Below are 20,447 nucleotides of genomic sequence, written 5' to 3' on the forward strand. Positions count from 1 at the left end.
GTTAAAATCGTATATTATAAGACATTTTTGGTCACTGAGGCGATTTTCTCATTAGTATAAGATCCGTCTCTTAATTTTGTGATAGACGATATACATCAATTCTTTAACAACATAATTTTAGAAGTATATTTTAAACTCTTTTTAGAGAATAATAGTTTCGTTTTATCATCAACACGATATATTCTAACAATAATCATAATAAAAATTATTAAAGATTTAACTTTTAAGTAAAATAGTCGTAATTAAGTATAATTGACTTTTAAAAAATTATGGGTGATGTTTAATTATTTGGTTTCTAATAAAGGAAATGGAATAATTGAGTTTATTTTATCCACCAATTGACTGTTGAATCCAGTTGTACACAGTTCAATCATTTCTCAACCAATGTGGAATAATCCACTTGCATTACCAACAAGCTTAATAAATAAACAAATGTTGCAGAATTTCTTTTAATATTTTCTTGTAATCTCATGGTAATATATTGTATTATTATTATTTTTTTGTTTGGATAAACTCACACACACAGTACAATCAATCAATGATATTTAACCTAGATCACCGAGACAAAGTATGTTATTTTTTTACTAGAGAGATCACACTTTGTGTTCAATTCAAATGCTACAAACTGGTTGTATAAGTGATATCATCATCATCCTATTAATTTTTATGTAACCACTGCTTCATATAGAGTTTGCTCATTGTACATGAATAAATATCTACCAGCAACGAGCATTATGACACCCAGAGCATGATGACTTTTTTTCTCTTATGGCTCCTCGTCCGGTACGAAGTTTCAACTCGGTGGTACCGGCGGGGGATGACATTAAACCTTGGTTCTTCAAGGATGATGAATAAGATTCGGTTTCATCTCTAGTTAATGCTGGTTTTAGGGACTTCTTTACTGTTTCGAAACGTTGATTGCTGACTACAGTGGCAGATATGTTTTCCCTCAGAGCTGCTATTCCGGCTTCCCGGCACAAACCCTCCAATTCGGCTCCTGTGAACAGCGCCGTATCTTCTGCTATTCTTTTCAGATCAACGTCACCCCTGACTTCAATGTTGTGTGTATGCACAAGGACCTCGTACCGAGTGGGTGGTAGTACATAGAGCACCTATATTTTCATGTTAGGAATTAGACAAGTCATGTAGTTTCGAAGTATTTTGCCTTTCCACGTTTCAAAATTCGGACCACTGATATGATAGGATTCTTTACCAAATCAAATCTTCCGGGTCACATGAGCGCAGCATCGACTGCAAGAGGTTGATTGGTTGCAGCTAATATGAGAATCCCCTGAAAAAGGTTTAACTCAAAATCATACAAAGAATACTAGATAACATCCCTACTTGTCAAACAGACAGAAAATAGAGATCACGGGATTATCGCTTAAATTTGCCTGTTCTAAACCATCCATTTCAGTCAGTAAAGTGGATAGAAGCCTCTCTCCAACTGCACTACCGTTCCTCGAACTCTCACCACTGCCATTTACGGAAGGACATAAGAAAACAGTTTGAAGTACAATAATGGTCTAAAAGCAAAATGAAGAGAAGAATATCTAGAGCCCAAGCTTGACTGTAATCACTGTAATCTCAAGTTCACTTAATACCATTCATTAACTTAGGAGATACATTACCAAATAACAGAATCAAATCTTGTGGAGTCTAATTGTCATATAATTAAATAGCATGTGAAAAACATAATTAGACACTTCTGCGGTAGTTTAAAACCTAAATTATACAGCAAGAGCCTTTGTGTCTTTCAATGACGGCAAGGAGAACTCTATTGAGTAAAATGCTACATACTAACCGTTTGGCAGCAGCAACATCAGCTTCATCAAAGAAAATTATGCTTGGTGCCACCAGACACGCTCTACGAATGTATATTGCAACAAAGCTTCACCCTCTCCAACATACCCGAATAGCTCTGCACCAGTAGTACATTGTAAAGTCTTTAAACAGGCACAAGACTGAAGCAGTGAGGCCAAAAGGCAAAATGCAAATATATCAAACATATTCAAAACCTAACTCTACAGACTAGTACAAGATAATTTGTCGAAGTTTAATTAACCACAGACAAAATCATAAGGCCTTCCATACATGTTTTATGGATTACAAAATTACAACAAAGATAATCTAACCTCAAAGAGAAAAAAGAAGTTTGGGCAGCATGAGTGGCTGCTTTAGCAAGCTTCGTTTTTTAGCATCCTGGTGGTCCGTGCAGAAGAATTCCACGCATAGGTTATGTCCCAAGCTTGCAAATGCAGCTGAATGTTTGATAGGCCACTCAACAGCTTGCTGGAGCTTTTTCTGTTCAAAAATTAAAGTAAAATGAAATACAAGATTCTCAATGTGAAATAACATGAAATGCTCACCTTCAAATCTTTGAGTCCTTCGATATCATCCCAATTCACATTCGGTATATCCACAGTTACACCTATTGTTATGCTTGGGCCAACGACAGACTTAGAATGCTTCCAATCTTCCACTGTTAAGCTAACCGCGCCTAGATTTTCACTTGCATCAGTAGACCTTTTAACTGCAGACATGGTTGCCTCACGACACAAAGCTTCCAAATCAGCTCTAACATATCCATTGCAAAGATGCAGCTACAGCTTGTAAGTTGTAAGTTAACACTGGGATCCAAAGGAACCTTCCTCGTATAAAGCTGGAAAAAAATGACAACAAAGCTTTTAGACCTGAAGCACCCTAAATCGGGATGCCAATCAAGCAACTATTACGGTTACAACTGGTGCTTACAACTTTTCGTACATTTAAAGCGTTTGATTGATTAAAGTAAGCAAAGCAACACATACAAGGAACATAATAAATGCAAGGAAACCAGTGTTAACTTGAGAATTTGAAACCTTTCTTCTTCATTAGGTGTGTTTGTTGGATCATAAACTTGATCCATTATGGGAGCCTAAACCCAAACCCAAACTAAATTGATGTCATTACTTACATCATTTAATTAAAGATGTCATTGCTTACATCATTTAATTAATGATGTCATTGCTTACATCAATTTAGTTAGGTGAGAGTTAGATATTTGTTGAATTTGTAATGGTTTAAATTAGTTTATTTGTGTGGTGTAGGATTGTTCTTGAGTAGTATAAATACCCCTTCCCATTTTAGTTTTAAGCATCAAGAAAAAATTAAGAGCTTCTAAGTGAGTGAAGAAGCAAAGTCTTATAAGAGTGAGTTGTAGTTCTTGTTTTCGAGTGAGAGTACTCTTGTAATATTTGTTTGAGTTTCAATAAAAGTTGTTTGTGTGAGCGTTTTATTTCCAACAAAGTGGCATCAGAGAGAGTTGGAAAGATCGAAGGTCTCGACGAGAGGAATACGCCGCCGCCAGAATTTTCTCAATCTGAGTTCTGACGCACCGCCACGCACCGCCGGAAGACTGCTGCCAGAAAATCGAGTTGACTCACCGAGTTGAGCCGATTCAGCCGAGTTGGAGCCCTTGACCGAGGTGTCCAAGCCCTCCAAAGTTTTTTTTTTTTTCATCGTTCCGGATTCATCCGTGCAATCGGATTTTACAAAATCTCATTATATTGAGAGATATGGCAAATGGTATGGCACCATTCCAAGTTCCGACACTCAACAACAACAACTACGACAATTGGAGTATCAAATGAAGGCACTTCTTGGATCACAAGATGTGTGGGATATCATAGAGAAAGGCTATAATGAGCCTGCGGATGATGATGTTTTTGCTACTCTTACACCAGATCAAAAGACAACTTTGAAGGATTCAAGAAAGAGAGACAAGAAGGCTCTCTACCTCATCTATCAAGCTTAGATGATGATGGTTTTGAAAAGATTTCAAGTGCAAGCTCTAGCAAGGAAGCGTGGGAGAAGCTGCAAACCTCTTACAAAGGATCCGAGCAAGTGAAGAAGGTTCGTCTCCAAACATTAAGAGGTGAATTCGAATCCTTAAACATGAAAGCATCTGAGTCTATTTCAGATTATTTCTCAAGAGTAGTAGCTGTTTCTAATCAATTAAAAAGAAATGGTGAAAAGTTAGACGATGTGAGGATAATAGAGAAGATACTCCGTTCGTTGGATCCCAAATTTGAGCACATCGTCGTGACGATTGAAGAAACTAAAGACTTGGAAGAAATGAAGATCGAACAGCTCCAAGGATCATTGCAAGCATACGAAGAGAGCATAAAAAGAAGCATGAGTTTACTGAGCAACTCCTCAAGCTGCAACTCAAGGATATGCATGAGAGCCAACGCAATGATAGAAACCAACGTGGCCAAGGCAGAGGTAGAGGCCATGGACGAGGTGGAAGTCGAGGTCGTGGACGAGGTTGGAATTACAACAATAACAATTCCAACAACACTATGAGAAAGGAGAAAGCTCAACACGAGGCCGTGGAAGAATTAATCCAACTCAAAGTATGACAAATCTCAAATTCGATGTTATAATTGTCAAAAAATTTGGGCATTATGCTTCAGAATGTAGAGCTCCCAACAACAAAATTGAGGAGAAGGCCAATTACGTGGAGGAAAAGACAGATGGCAAAGAAACTCTTCTTCTAGCACGAAAGGAAACTGATGGTGGCCAAGCAAATTCCTGGTATCTTGACAGTGGTGCAAGCAATCACATGTGTGGAAGGAAAGACATGTTTGTGGAGCTAGACGAGTCAGTAAGTGGAAATGTTTCGTTTGGAGATGATTCCACAATAGCAGTGAAAGGGAGAGGTAACATTCTTATCCGTTTGAAAGATGGGAGACATCAATTTATTTCAAATGTCTACTATGTGCCCAATATGAAAAGTAACATTTTAAGTTTAGGGCAACTGGTAGAGAAAGGTTATGATATTCATATGAATAATTATAATCTTTCTATAAAAGATGATAAGAATAACTTCATTGCTAAAGTGCCGATGTCAAAGAATAGAATGTTCTTGATCAACATACAAAATGATGTTGCAAAGTGCCTGAAAGCTTGCTACAAAGATGCATCATGGCTTTGGCATCTTCGATTTGGGCATCTCAATTTTGGAGGTCTAGAGCTATTATCTAAGAAGGAGATGTGAAAGGACTACCTCACATCAACCATCCTGACCAACTCTGTGAAGGGTGTCTAGTCGGGAAACATTCAGGAAAAGCTTTCCAAAGGAGTCAGAGACAAGAGCTAAGAAGCCACTTGAGCTCATCCATACCGATGTGTGTGGACCGATCAAGCCAAGTTCTCTCGGTAACAATAACTATTTTCTTCTCTTCATTGATGATTTTTCAAGAAAAACCTGGGTATATTTCTTGAAACAGAAGTCAGAAGTTTTTGAAGTATTCAAGAAGTTCAAAGCAGCAGTGGAGAGAGAAAGCGGTAGAAAGATCAAAGCCATGAGATCCGATCGAGGTGGAGAATTTACTTCCAGGGAGTTTCAAGAGTCTGTGAAGCAAATGGAATTCGTCGACCAATGACAGTTCCTAGATCCCCCCAGCAAAATGGTGTGGCAGAAAGAAAGAATAGAACAATCCTCGACATGGCACGAAGCATGCTCAAAAGCAAGAAACTACCCAAAGAATTTTGGGCGGAAGCAGTATCGTGTGCAGTCTACTTGTCAAATCGATCTCCAACAAGAAGTGTATGGGGAAAGACACCGCAAGAGGCATGGAGTGGAAGAAAGCCTGGCATTTCCCACTTGAGAACCTTTGGAAGTATAGCCCATGTTCACGTACCAGACGAGAGAAGAACGAAGCTTGATGATAAAAGCGAGAGTTTTATCTTCATCGGCTATGATGCTAATTCGAAGGGCTACAAGTTGTACAATCCAGACAATAAGAAGTTTGTGATTAGTCGAGATGTGGTCTTCAACGAAGAAGGAGAATGGGATTTTAACTCCCATACAGATGACTTCAATTTCTTTCCTCAGTTTGAAGAAGATGAGCAGACAATGAGGGAGCAACTAGATGAATCTCAACAAGAGCTTGCAACTCCACCCACTTCACCAACATCAACCACTCAAGGAGACTCATCACCTTCATCATCGTCAAGTAGGAGTCAAAGTGAAAGAGTTGTGCAACGCACAAGAAGCCTTAGAGATCTCTATGAGGTAACTGAACGACAAGATAATCTTACATTATTTTGTCTGTTTGCCGATTGTGAACCAGTGAGCTTTCAAGAAGCGGTACAAGAAAAGAAATGGAGAGATGCGATGGACGAAGAAATCAAGGCCATCGAGAAGAATGACACATGGGAACTTACCTCACTTCCAAGGGACATAAGGCGATAGGTGTCAAATGGGTTACAAAACAAAGCAAAACGCCAAAGGAGAGATTGAAAGGCACAAGGCGAGGCTAGTTGCTAAAGGCTATAGTCAAAAGGCTGGAATTGACTATGATGAGGTATTTGCTCCTGTTGCTCGACTGGAGACTATCAGACTAATCATTTCTTTGGCAGCTCAAAACAAGTGGAAGATACAACAGATGGATGTAAAGTCCGCCTTCCTAAATGGAGTTCTTGAAGAGGAACTTTACATTCAGCAACCATCAGGCTATGAAGTCAAAGGGCATGAAGACAAGGTGTTGAAGTTGAAGAAGGCTCTTTACGGGCTAAAACAAGCACCAAGGGCATGGAATAGCCGAATCGACAAGTACTTCCAAGAGAATGGCTTCAACAAATGTCCCTACGAGCATGCTCTATATATCAAGATCAAAGATGAAGATATTTTGATCGTGTGCCTCTACGTGGACGATTTGATCTTCACTGGAAGCAACCCAAGCATGTTTAATGAATTCAAGGATGTGATGATGAAAGAATTCGAGATGACAGACATGGGGCTCATGGCGTACTACCTTGGCATTGAAGTTAAGCAACAAAATGATGGAATTTTCATTTCACAGGAAAGCTATGCAAAGGAGATACTGAAGAAGTTCAAGATGGAGAACTGTAAGCCAATAAGCACACCGGCAGAATACGGGATCAAGATGACCAAACATGAAGAAGGCGAAAGTGTAGATCCAACATTCTTCAAAAGTTTGGTAGGAAGTCTACGCTATCTAACTTGCACGAGACCCGATATTCTTCACGCAGTTGGATTGGTTAGTCGCTACATGGAATCCCCAACAACCACCCATTTTAAAGCCGCAAAGAGAATTCTTCGCTATCTGAAAGGTACAATTGACTTTGGCTTGTTCTATTCAGTTTCTAATGATTACAAGCTTGTTGGATATAGCGACAGTGATTGGGGTGGAGACATAGATAATCGAAGGAGCACTACTGGATTCGTATTTTTCATGGGAGATATTGCATTCACATGGATGTCAAAGAAACAACCGATTGTCACATTATCCACTTGTGAAGCGGAATATGTTGCTGCTACCTCATGTGTTTGTCATGCAATTTGGCTTAGAAATCTATTGAAGGAGATTGGTTTGATACAAGAAGAGCCTACCAAGGTTTGTGTCGACAACAAGTCAGCCATTGCCTTAGCGAAGAATCCAGTATTCCATGATCGAAGCAAGCACATTGATATTCGCTACCACTATATAAGGGAGTGTGTTGCAAGAAAAGATGTGGAAGTTGAATATGTGAAGTCACAAGATCAAGTTGCTGATATTTTTACCAAGCCACTGACCAGCGAAGACTTCTTAAGATTAAGGAACCTACTAGGGGTCACGAGATCAAGTTTAAGGGAGGGTGTTGGATCATAAACTTGATCCATTATGGGAGCCTAAACCCAAACCCAAACTAAATTGATGTCATTACTTACATCATTTAATTAAAGATGTCATTGCTTACATCATTTAATTAATGATGTCATTGCTTACATCAATTTAGTTAGGTGAGAGTTAGATATTTGTTGAATTTGTAATGGTTTAAATTAGTTTATTTGTGTGGTGTAGGATTGTTCTTGAGTAGTATAAATACCCCTTCCCATTTTAGTTTTAAGCATCAAGAAAAATTAAGAGCTTCTAAGTGAGTGAAGAAGCAAAGTCTTATAAGAGTGAGTTGTAGTTCTTGTTTTCGAGTGAGAGTACTCTTGTAATATTTGTTTGAGTTTCAATAAAAGTTGTTTGTGTGAGCGTTTTATTTCCAACAGTGTTAACTTCAACTTCATCATCAAAACGCCCTGACCTTCTTAAAGCTGGGCCGATTGCATCCACTCTTGATGGAGAAAAATACCAGTTAACCTCAAAAGTTAAGACAGACTGCAGCTAGCTTTCTGTGACTTAACCGCCAGAACATCAGTTAAGGCATTATAGCCTGGTTCTTTTAGCAAAATCATGAACTAAAATAAGAAGATAACTGGATACAAAATTTATAAAGCCCAATGCATTTAAATTTATAAATATAGCATCAAATCCCACAACAAATGAATGATGAAAATTCTTAATAAGCCACTCGGAGAAATGTTTATTTAAAGTAGTGGGAACTGGAGAGTACTAAGCATAATGCATTACTACGAGGCTCTAACATAAACATGGGAAGACAAGTAATGTGAATCATTATATAAAAAACTCCCGAAGCTCAACACTATGTTCCATATAAACAAGGCTGACCATAACAAATACACGTAGAATGGAGTCTTGTATCTTGAGTTAGAGAAACCAACCTATTAGTTGATGCAACCACAACAACTTGTGGTAAAGAACTTGGTGAGGGTTTATTGGAGTCCATCAGTGTAAGGAGCTGAGAAGTTAGACGAACATCCTGCTCCCGTCTGAAATAGAAACATAGTTAGTTCCATGATACTTCAGAAAAGCATCAGTTGGTTACATGCAAACTGCAATGCATAGATAAATATATATCCCGACGGACACTATCATGTATCGATCTTTGCAATCATTATCAAAATATGATTTCTTTTTTTTTCTTTTTCTCGCCAAGAGAGCCATAGGAAGAAATGTATAGGAAGATGTAGATAAAGGAAATGGCATTAGAACTATTCTGCTTCACACAATATCCAAATATAAGCGATCAACTATCATACATTTGTTACATCTTGAATCCCATGAATTCTCAACTTGTTGTTCAACCACATTCAAATACAATTACCAAAAGAAGGAAAAATCATTCATTCCAGCCTTGAACCACGACGAGGGAAGAGAGCATCTATTTCATCAATGAAAATAACTGATGGTTTGCCTGAACTAGCATGCAAAGATGCCTCTGAAAAAGCTTCCCGCAAAATTCTCACTTTCTCCAGCATTTGCTCTGTGAACAGAATGTGGACTGCAAGACAACCAAATATCATTAGAACAAACTGAAACTCGAAGTCGAAAATGACAAAACAATTATTCAAACACTTAACTTTTATAACAGACGTATGCAATTCTATATCATGGAAATATAAATGCAAATATTGCAGTACCTGAGAACAATTAAATGGACCGGATTCTCGAACAATTGCACGTACCAAGCTTGTCTACCATTGCAAAGAAAACCAAATTACTTCCAAAAATAAATAAAAGGATCATATCTGAGTATTCCAAATTAAAAAATGAACACAAATTTGAATAACAAAAGAAGGAAAGGCATATGGATAAGGCAGTCAGTTACCTTCCCGGTGCCCGGTGGACCATATAGGAGCAAACCACGAGGCCACTGAAAGAAAACCCATAAGTTAAAACCAAGGCTATAACTATTATACAAAAATGCACCAAAGATAAAAGTTTGGTACTGTGAGGCCAAGTTTCTTCGCTTCACGAGAGTAGAGTAGAGGGAAAACGATGAGTTCTCTCAAGGATTGAAGAGCTTTGGCGTTCCCGCCAATTGCCTTTTCAGCTTTCCATTGACCCTCGCTTACGCCATGTAACTCACTTTACCGATGCAGCTGTTGCTATTGCTATTGCTATTGCTACTACAAACAGCAGCCATTGAAGCGCTGTAGGCAGCAACTTCTGAAGGAGGAAGAAAGGGAAGTCAAAGCTGGGCTTTTTGAGGTTTCGTGGAAAGTAAATTACTGTTGAGGTTAGAGGTATTACTGTTAATTTGATCAAACCAACCAGTGTTGTTTTGTCGAGAATACCAGAAATTGTCTCCGTACCAGTGTTGTTATGGCTTGTGATTTTATGCCTTATTAGCCTGTCCTTTCTTTATTAACAATCTTCACCCGATCATATTGCCTTTCAGGACAACAAAAATTGCTTTGGCTGCGTATTTTGACTTAATTTATTTTACATATCATTTTGATTCAAATTCCTTTCTTTATATGTATTCATATATTGTGAAGTGCTGTAATCGTTTTTGATATTTTGTTCACATTTCACTTCGTTCATATTCCTTTTATTATTTTGCTATGTCATATCAATGCTCTACTTCTAAAGTGGATAAAATAATATGTGGTATCAATATTCAATGCTCTACTTCTAAAATGGATAAAATAATAGTTGGTGTCTATTTTTTTCATATTATTTGTTAATATATTCTCATATTTGATGTGTTTCACGATTTGATCTTTTTATTTGAATATATGTACTTTAAAAATTAACAAACTTTCAAACTAATCCCATTTAATCCTATTATGTTATTGTAATGCATTTTGCTTGTATTATGTCATGTCCGGGTAAGATTAAAGATGTTATATTACATCAACTAAAAAATATTTTATTTAAAAACCAATATGAAGAGTAAAATAAAAGATAAAAAATTAATTTATTAATTGATCTAGATAAAATATTATAAAAATAATGAATTTATTCAAAATACTAAAATTCAAAACTTTAATTATATTTAGATAATTTAATATCTATTTTATCAAATTAACTTATTATTATTTAAAAGTTAATCCAATTTAACCTTCTAAATTTTGAAAAGATAAGCAAAAAAATCTTTACGAATGCCACTGTCATCTAGGCCTCGCCGGCTATTTGATCAAACTGACACGTCTTTAACGAATATTTACTTTTTTGACACCGTTTAATATTTTTTTTTTGAAGTGACACCCTTTCGGCTGAGCTGGCGAAAGGCGCGTCCCCGGGGACGCGCTTTACCCGTGTTTTCGCTGAGTTGGATGCCACGTGTGGAAGGCGCATCCCCGGGGACGCGTCTTTCGCCAGCTCGACTGCCACGTGTGAAAAGCGCATCCCCGGGGACGCGCCTTCCATTAAATGTCATAAATGTCCGTTTTTCCTAACTACCCCCCTCCTCCCCTATATAAACCCCCTCAACCCTCCCTCATTCTTCACACCAAAATCATATTTTCCTCTCTTATATAACTCAAATTCTCCAACTATTTGAGTTTTAAATTTGTTATTAGTGGTAAGAAATTTATTTTTATGTTAATATTTTTTAAAATAGTTATTATATTTTATATTAATATATTTATGTAAATATTATTTTTTTATTAAAATAATATTTATATAATTATTATTTATTTAGAATTATTAATTTTTTTGTGCTAATTATATTGTTTTGTCTACAGTTATAATAGAAAACGAAATGCTGTTGCGATTGGATATTGATCATATCTCCAGACATTTTAGCGATATGGTAATATTTTTTATAATTAATGTTAATATTTAAATTTATTTTTATTTTAAAGTTATTATGAATTTATATTAATTTTTATTTTTTATAATGTATATTATTTATGATACTGATCGTATTTTAGAGACTTTTATTAAAAATCCACATATACCGACACCGGAACGTATTTTGCCATATTTGGCTTCTGCTGGGTTCGGGTATATTGCAACAATTATTGGCGGTTGCAAACTCGAACCTGTCCTAATTTCTGCACTGATTGAGAGGTGGAGGCCCGAGACACACACTTTTCACCTTCCATGTGGAGAGGCCACAATTACATTCGAGGATGTCTCTATGCATCTAGGCTTCCCGTCGACGAAAATATGATGTGTGGTATGGCGGATGGTGATTGACAATCAATGTGCATTGATTATCTTGGAGCTGCTCCGCCAGAGTTTAATGGAGGTAGAATAGCTTTATCTTGGTTGAAAGCTAATTTTGAGGTTTTAAATGAAAATGCTTTAGAGGATCAAGCAAAGGCATGTGCTCGGGCATATATTCTACGAATAATTGGAGGAATATTGATGCCCGATAAATCTCGCAACCAGGTGCATTGTATGTGGTTGCGACATCTGATCGATTTTGATGAAGCTGGAAGATATAGTTGGGGCGCTGCAGTTTTGGCATTTCTCTTTAGAGAAATGTGTCGGGCGACGAATTATAAGAAAACTGCTATCGGTGGATGTCTTCTGCTTCTACAATCATGGGCGTGGTTCCGCATGCCTTTCTTATGCCCGATCGTGAATGAACCATACGTATTCCCCTTATTGTTGAGGTAATTTTCGAACTAAATTTTGATTTAAATATTTTCAATTAAATAGGGTGATATTTAGTTTATATTATATTTCATAGGTGGTCGATGAAAAGAAAAGACCATAAAAGTACACCTACTGGGTTAGAGGAAATTCGTTTACTTATTGATACGAAAGCTGGGTCTGAGGTATGTTTTTAAATTTGTTTAATTATTAATATTTTAATTTAAAATGCTAGATATAATTAGAATATTTTATTTATTTGAATTGTATATTTATATTTCAGTTTCAGTGGATACCTTACGCGAGCGATGAAGTGAAAGCTTGCATCCCATCCCACCTTAGTGGGTCATTAGAGGTATGGATATCGGTTATACCTCTTATATGTTATGCTATTATTGAGTGGCATCCAGTTGATCGCGTGCTCCGTCAGTATGGTTGTACGCAATATATTCATGGAGCACCTAGGAATTTAGACGACTTGCATAACATAGATAGACGAGGAAAGAAAGATGTTAACTGGGTGGTGAGACACAGAGATTGGATTGCGCTTTGGGAGAATCGATATACACTATTGGCCCCTCGACAATATTACGCTGAAACTGGTCATATGGTTACGGATAACTATATGGGCTGGTTTAATGAAAATGGGAAGTCGTTTCTACTTTCGGCGGAAGCACGAGGGGTTAATATTCCTAGGAGCCGAGAAAGATGTCAACCGTCTCAATATCATCGTCTCCCGACGCGTGGACGGAGAGAAGGCGCTACCGGTTCTGCATCAGTCCCACCACAACATCCTTATCCGTCGATGCCGCAGGGGTACATGCCCAGCCCTCCACTTCATATACCAAGCCCACCAGTTTATATGCCATCTCCGCAGGGTTACATTCCGAGCCCGCATGGTTACATTCCTAGCCCGCCAGGTTACATGCCTAGCCCGCAGGGTTTTATACCATATGGAGGTGCATATACGACTATGTTTAATGATCCAGCATATGGTTCATATGCATCTTATTTGGCTGGTGGTGCTTCTCCGCAGATACCTCAATATCCATCTGGATCACAGACATCGATGCCAATGTTTCCACAGTTTTCACAGTTCCCGGGGAGCGGTGGGATTGTTACTAGCACTCCTCCAGGGTCGTTATTTTATACAGGCCCTTCAGCCCCTTCAGCGTCATCTACACCAAATGAAGAAAATGATGCTGATGATGATAGTGAAGATGAGGAGACCGAAGAACAAGTTCCACGAAGAAATCCTCCACGAAATAGACAACCACCGCCATGAGGAACTCATTCGAGAAGACGACATCGGTGATCCAGTTGTATTTTAATGTTATTTAAATAGTTATATTTCAGAATTTTATGTAATTTGGTTATGTTATTTAAATGTTTCATGGTTATTACACACATATTTTTAATGTTATTTTTTATTCATATTTAACATTAAATGTTTGATAAATGTTTTTAAAATAAAAATTATATTATTCAAAATTTAAAATAAAATTTAAAATAATATTATTCGAAATTTAAAATTAAAATATAAATTATAGTATTCGAAATTTAACATTAAATTTCAACTTAATATTCCAATTGTATTCGAAATTAAAAGTTATATTCCAATTATAGTTCACAATACTTAAATTGAAATTAAATTTATCCATACATATGATTTTATCATTAACATATATATTAAAACGTATACATTAAAATCAACTTATCACTTCACATTTATTCGTAAAAATATCTCGATGCTCATTCCATACAATTTCAATGTCACAATCAACTTATCACTTCACATTTATTCAATTTATCCATAACATTTTATCTAATTTATTCAAACTTCACATAACGTTTTAATTTAAGTTATTCTTAACTTGCTGAACTTTCAAAAGAAGTTAAATTTTGGTTATAATTTACCTGATTTACTGATATATCTACTGTCCCCGAGGGACATGAGTGACATAATAGGGCAATGATAACATATTCTCTGACAAAATAATGGAAGGCGCGCCCCCGGGAACGCGCCTTAAAGTCCCCTGAGAAATAATAGGTACTGATATGAATAGTGTCCCCGAGGGACATGAGTGACATAATAGGGCAATGATAACATATTATCTGACAAAATAATGGAAGGCGCGCCCCCGGGAACGCGCCTTCAAGTCCCTTGAGAAATAATAGGTACTGATATATCTAGTGTCCCCGAGGGATATGAGTGACATAATAGGGCAATGATAATATATTCTCTGACAAAATAATGGAAGGTGTGTCCCCGGGAACGCGCCTTCAAGTCCCCTGAGAAATAATAGGTACTGATATATCTAGTGTTCCCGAGGGACATGAGTGACATAATAGGGCAATGATAACATATTCTCTGACAAAATAATGGAAGGCGCGCCCTCGGGAACGCGCCTTCAAGTCCCCTGAGAAATAATAGGTACTGATATATCTAGTGTCCCCGAGGGACATGAGTGACATAATAGGGCAATGATAACATATTCTCTGACAAAATAATGGAAGGCGCGCCCCCGGGAACGCGCCTTCAAGTCCCCTGAGAAATAATAGGTACTGATATATCTAGTGTCCCCGAGGGACATGAGTGACATAATAGGGCAATTATAATATATTCTCTGACAAAATAATGGAAGGCGCGCCCCCGGGAACGCGCCTTCATGTGAATAGTACTCTGATTATAGACACTATTGTATGCAACATATTATAAACTTTCAAAACAAACTTCAGTTCACAAGCTTTCAAATTCTCAAATTCCCAAACTCTAAATTCTCAAATTCTCTGAAAATGAGTCATCTTTCTGCTGTTGTTTTGTATGATGGAGAAATTAAGGAAGCTGAAGAGGGGGTTATTTTTGAGTCAGATCATTATATCCCCTTAACCTTGAAGAGAAACATCACAGTTGAGGAGTTAATCACAAAAATTTCGTTAAAGATTCGTGTAGCAGGCCAGAGAAGACTATCTTCACTTCAGTACAGATTTCCTACTGAACTTTTTCTGCTCACGTATACATGATTTCAGCTTTCAAACGATGATGATGTTTCTATGATGGTTGATGCTCATATGGGGAGTTTACAATCTCTTATTGAAATGTATGCCACTTTTATTGAGGTTCGTGCAACCCGTGGTCTCTCATATTCCTCTCACTTTGGCATTGCATATCAAGCTGATCAAGTTGATAGCCTGACACAACTGATCTGTAATGATTTCACATCATTAATGGCAGATCCAACGCCAGATACCATGCCATAAAGTTCAATAGGAAGACATTCATCTACAACTGCTTATGATCTCAACCCACGTGGCTTCACTAACAATCCATATGGCAACATCTCTTCTACTTCAAGGGGCAGACATTCATCTGCCAATGTTTTCGACTTACATATGGAAATGCCAACGAGACGGCAGTCTATTCACATCCCACATGATACAATGGCATCAAGTTCAAGTGGATGACAAGCAAGCGGGAACTTATTTGACCTCAACATTGAATTATCGGAGGAACCCTCATCTCCACCAGAAGAACCTCTTCGGGAGCCAGGTGCAGATGGTGCTGAAACGGGATTATTCGTTGAACCTGACTCACCACAGTTTAACGTACATTCTGATGATGACGAGGATGACATTCCGATAAATACAACACCAGCCGAACTTCTTGCACATATGTATGAGGATGATTATGATGCAATGTATGAGCCTGAATTTCCAGATCTTCCTGATGTTGGTAACTATGGACTTCAATCATTAGTCAATGACGGTAATTTACATATTGGAATGGAGTTCGCATCGAAGGAGGAAGAAATGATGGCAATAAAGAGTTACAATATTCGTAACTCAGTTAAGTCCCGAGTTGATTGATCTAACACGGAGAAATATGTCAGCTACTGCGTCCAACGTGACAACGGATGTCAATGGATGGTCCGTGTATCAAAGAGGAAGAGGAAGAACAATTTATGGGAACTAACCAGATACAACGGTCCTCATACATGTTATGCAACAGGTATAAACCAGGATCATCCCAACTTGGACTCCAACATTATTTGCCAAGCAATCATGCCCATTGTGAAGCAAAGCTCTCATATAGCTGTTGCAGTGTTGATTTCTACTATACAGTCACAATATGGGTACACTGTCTCATATAAAAAAGCGTGGTTGGCAAAACAGAATGCCATTTGCAAACTTTATGGCGTATGGGATTCCTCTTACAACGAGCTGCCCAGTTGGTTTCATGTTGTGCAAAGACTTAATCCCGGGATAATTGTTGAGTTCGAAACTCAACATCATTACGTGAATGATCGAATGGTTCGCGATCGCTGCCAATTTTACCGTGTCTTTTGGACTTACCCTCAGTGTATTAATGCAGTCAAGTACTGTAAACCAGTTGTCCAAATTGATGGTGCTTTCTTGTATGGGAAATACAAGCAAGTTTTATTATTGGTTGTGGTCCAAGATAGAAACCGCAATATTCTTTCTGTTGCGTTTGCCCTCGTTCAAGGAGAAGACACTGAGTCTTGGTCTTTTCTCCTTAAAAATTTACGTTTACATGTTGTCACCAGGGAACGAGTATGCATTATTTCAGACCGAGGAGCCGGGATAAAAGCAGCAATGGACTTTTTGGGTACAATGTATAGACCTCCACATGTTCAACATCGTTATTGTGTCTGTCATATTGCTGCAAACTATTACGAAAAATACAAGAAGAACGATGAACGTCAGTTAGTCGTGCGGATGGGTATGTTACTTTTTCCCAATTTTTCTATCAATTTCTTATTACTTATTTATACTTCATATTAACTATTACATATTCCTAATGGCTTAGGTTACGAACTCTTACCTCAAAGGTTTGAGTCGATGCTACAAGAGCTGTTTGGCAAAAATAAGAAGGGGTGCGAGTACATTATGGACATCATCAAAGAAATATGGACAAATGCATATGACGGGGGGTATCGCTATGGTCATATGACAACAAACTTGGCTGAAGCAATAAATTCAACCTTAAAGGGGGCGCGTCATTTACCAGTCACAGCGTTGGTTAAAACGACTTATTTTCGTTTGGGTCAACTCTTTGCAAAGCTCGGTGGACAAGCTCTTACTTGGATGCAAAACGGACATATTTACCACCCAAGACTAGTAGTTGATTTACAGAAAAAAGTGGCTGCATCAAATGGGATGTTAGTTACAAATTTTTCTCGCACCCGTGAATTATTTCGTGTAACCGAAATGCCACGTCCGCTGCAAGGGATTGGAGCTAACTCTTTCAGAGTTAATCTGCAAGAGAGGTGGTGCGATTGTGGTTTCTTTCAAGCACTCAAATATCCATGCTCTCATGTCATTGCTGCTTGCTCACATTCGCATTTGGACTACAAAAATTATGTTGATCCCGTATACCAACTTTCACAAGTATTCAAGGTATATGAATTTGAGTTTTCGCCCATAGGAAACGAAAGAGACCCAAATGAGATTCAAACTTGGCTTACAATTGTACCAGATCCATTGCTATTGAGGGACTCAGGTCGTCCAAAATCTACTAGAATACATTGTGATATGGATATTCGGGAGAAGTCAACAGAACAAAAACGATGTGGGCATTGTAGAAACATCGGGCACAATAGAAAAAAATGTTCAGCTCTGTTATCATCATATAACCGTTAACTCTTATGTAATTAATATTGTATTTAAATGAATGTTTTTGTTTCTAATAATTTAATTTTATTGCATTTATATAATTTGTCAATGTATGTACACCTAAATAATTTTTTTTAACTTTTAAATACATAATTTTTTTAATATATTTATTTAATATAATAATTAATATTATTAGTTTTAATTGTTTTTTAAATATAATAATAATTCCACCTTCTAAGTAGAGAAAAATATTAAATTAAAAAAATTAAAAGTTATTAAAAAAATTATGTATACGATGACTCATTTGATGTTCTGATTGGATGCTTAAATTTATTAAATTAAATTTTCAATAAGACTAATTTCATAAAATATGTAAGTCTTGAAGATTAAATATGTAATTATACTAATTTATTAACTTATGCATCAATATTTTCGTTAAATATTGATAAGAGATGACTAGATTGATAACATTTAAATAATTAACTGATAAAATTAATATATCGATAATCAAAATCAAAAATAATAATATAACCATATGTGTAATATTATAATTTCATACATTTTTCCTATAACTACAATAAAGTCAAAACTGGTTTTCATATATTGTTATATCATATTAATGTAGATAATTCACTCCACCTTTAACACATTAACAAAATACATTTAATAATTCTTACATTATAATCGAAACACTTTACATAATATATTATTAATTTATAATTATAATAATAATAAAAATAAAATTTTTATTATTAAACAAAATACGTGGCAGTCGAGCTGGCAAAAGGCGCGTCCCCGTCCCCGGGGATGCGCCTTCCACACGTGGCATCCAACTCAGCGAAAACACGGGTAAAGCGCGTCCCCGGAGACCCGTCTTTTGCCAGCTCAACCGAAAGGATGCCACTTCGAGAAATATATATTAAACGATATCAAAAAAATAAATATTCGTTAAAGGCGTGTCAGTTTAGTGAAATAGCCGGCCTCGCCACCGACCTTTATTTTTGTCGAATTGCGACTCTGCCAATGATGTCCCACTCTTTTCCTTTTTAACAACCAGCACGTGTCATATTTTATTTCGGAGAATCTTTCTAACACTTTGTCTAGTCACTGACGTGTCCAACCCACAGTTTTTCTCTTTTTTTTATTTAATTTTATTCTAAATCTATCCTTAAAAGTTGCCCCTAATTTGATTTAAAGCTTAAAATAGAAAATTTAAGCTTATGATTTAATGTTAGTTAAACAAATTTAAGCCTATGACTCTTTCCCTTTTCACCTTTTATATTAAAAAGTGTATTAGAATTTATTTATTTATTTGTACTTCTAATTTATTTATTTGAATTTTATCCTTTATTTATTATTAATTATATATTTTTATTTTTATTTTTTATTATATCTATTACTTTATTTTTATTTTGTGTTTTATTTCGAATTGAGAGTTTATGATTATATATTTTTTAGATCTAAAATTTATAATTATGATTTAAAGTTTATGATTAAAATTTTATATGTCAAATGATATTGGAATAGATAAGGATAAACTGAGGAGATGTTGTGGTGTAGTCTCGCCTTTTAAAATTATCTCTCTATATAGTTTAAGTATTTATTTTTTATTTTTTATTGATGATATAATCTTATTATTATACTCATAAAATTTTAATCTAACTTTTTAAGTTTACACTCTTTATATAAAATCATATATTCCTTCGTATAAATATTTATAGAATATTTTTCATTATAAGTTAATGAAATAATAACATTTTTTTATGATTTAAACCCTATTTTAAGTATATGATTTATTCCACAATTAGTTTAAGCATCTCCTCATACGAATTAAGTCGGGAGGATTGAATATTAAAATTATTACACGTGGCTTTTTCGTGCTCTCATCTCTCGTCGTTCCTTTTTTATTATTGTTGTCGGCTTAACTTTGCCTTGGGGATAATGGTGGTGGGGTAGGTGGGGACTTGATTATAAATCTGGAAATTTCTTCAGACCCATAGTTGTAAAACTAGCCTTAAGGGTACCACATTCCTTTGGTTATTTATTTACCTCGTTTACTAAACATGTACGTGAACCCGCGTGTCGATTTATCAAACCCCTAAAACAAACCCGTGCCGGCTTTACTCAAAATAATAACAATAATAAGGGACTAAAAAGGAAATTATTCAAATAGTATAACATACCACGTGTTATCGCCACCTGTCTCTTCACGAAAAACCTTTTCATTATCATTTCCCAAAGGTATTTCCTTTTCCAAGTTTAATAAATAAAATTCTTTGATGTGAATTATGCTCCAAGTTTATGATTCTTTTATAGGTCAAATATCGGTTTTTGTCCTTGTATTATCCTTAAGTCGAGATTCAATCCTTCTAATATAATTTGTTACTCAAAATTAGGATTTCCGACCAACTTGATCCGATTCAAAAAGCATATCTCTCTACTCGAATTTTATCTGATATGAGTTTAGGAAGATCTTATTTGACATAAAAATTTACATCCAACCTGGCTCAAATATACAAAAAAATTATTATTTTATTCAACAAAATAGAGACTTAAATGAAAAAAATATATAAAGAGTAA

The 20,447-nt window shown here is 36.2% G+C and overlaps 1 pseudogene; it reads right to left on the reverse strand.

The window, feature by feature from the left end:
* Positions 1 to 619: 619 nt before the first annotated feature.
* Positions 620 to 20,099, reverse strand: LOC120156473 (annotated as a pseudogene).
* Between the last annotated feature and the right edge of the window lie 348 nt (positions 20,100 to 20,447).

Source organism: Hibiscus syriacus, unplaced genomic scaffold, assembly GCF_006381635.1.
Source record: "Hibiscus syriacus cultivar Baekdansim isolate YM2019G1 unplaced genomic scaffold, ASM638163v2 tig00111220_pilon, whole genome shotgun sequence".
Classification (NCBI taxonomy): domain Eukaryota; kingdom Viridiplantae; phylum Streptophyta; class Magnoliopsida; order Malvales; family Malvaceae; genus Hibiscus; species Hibiscus syriacus.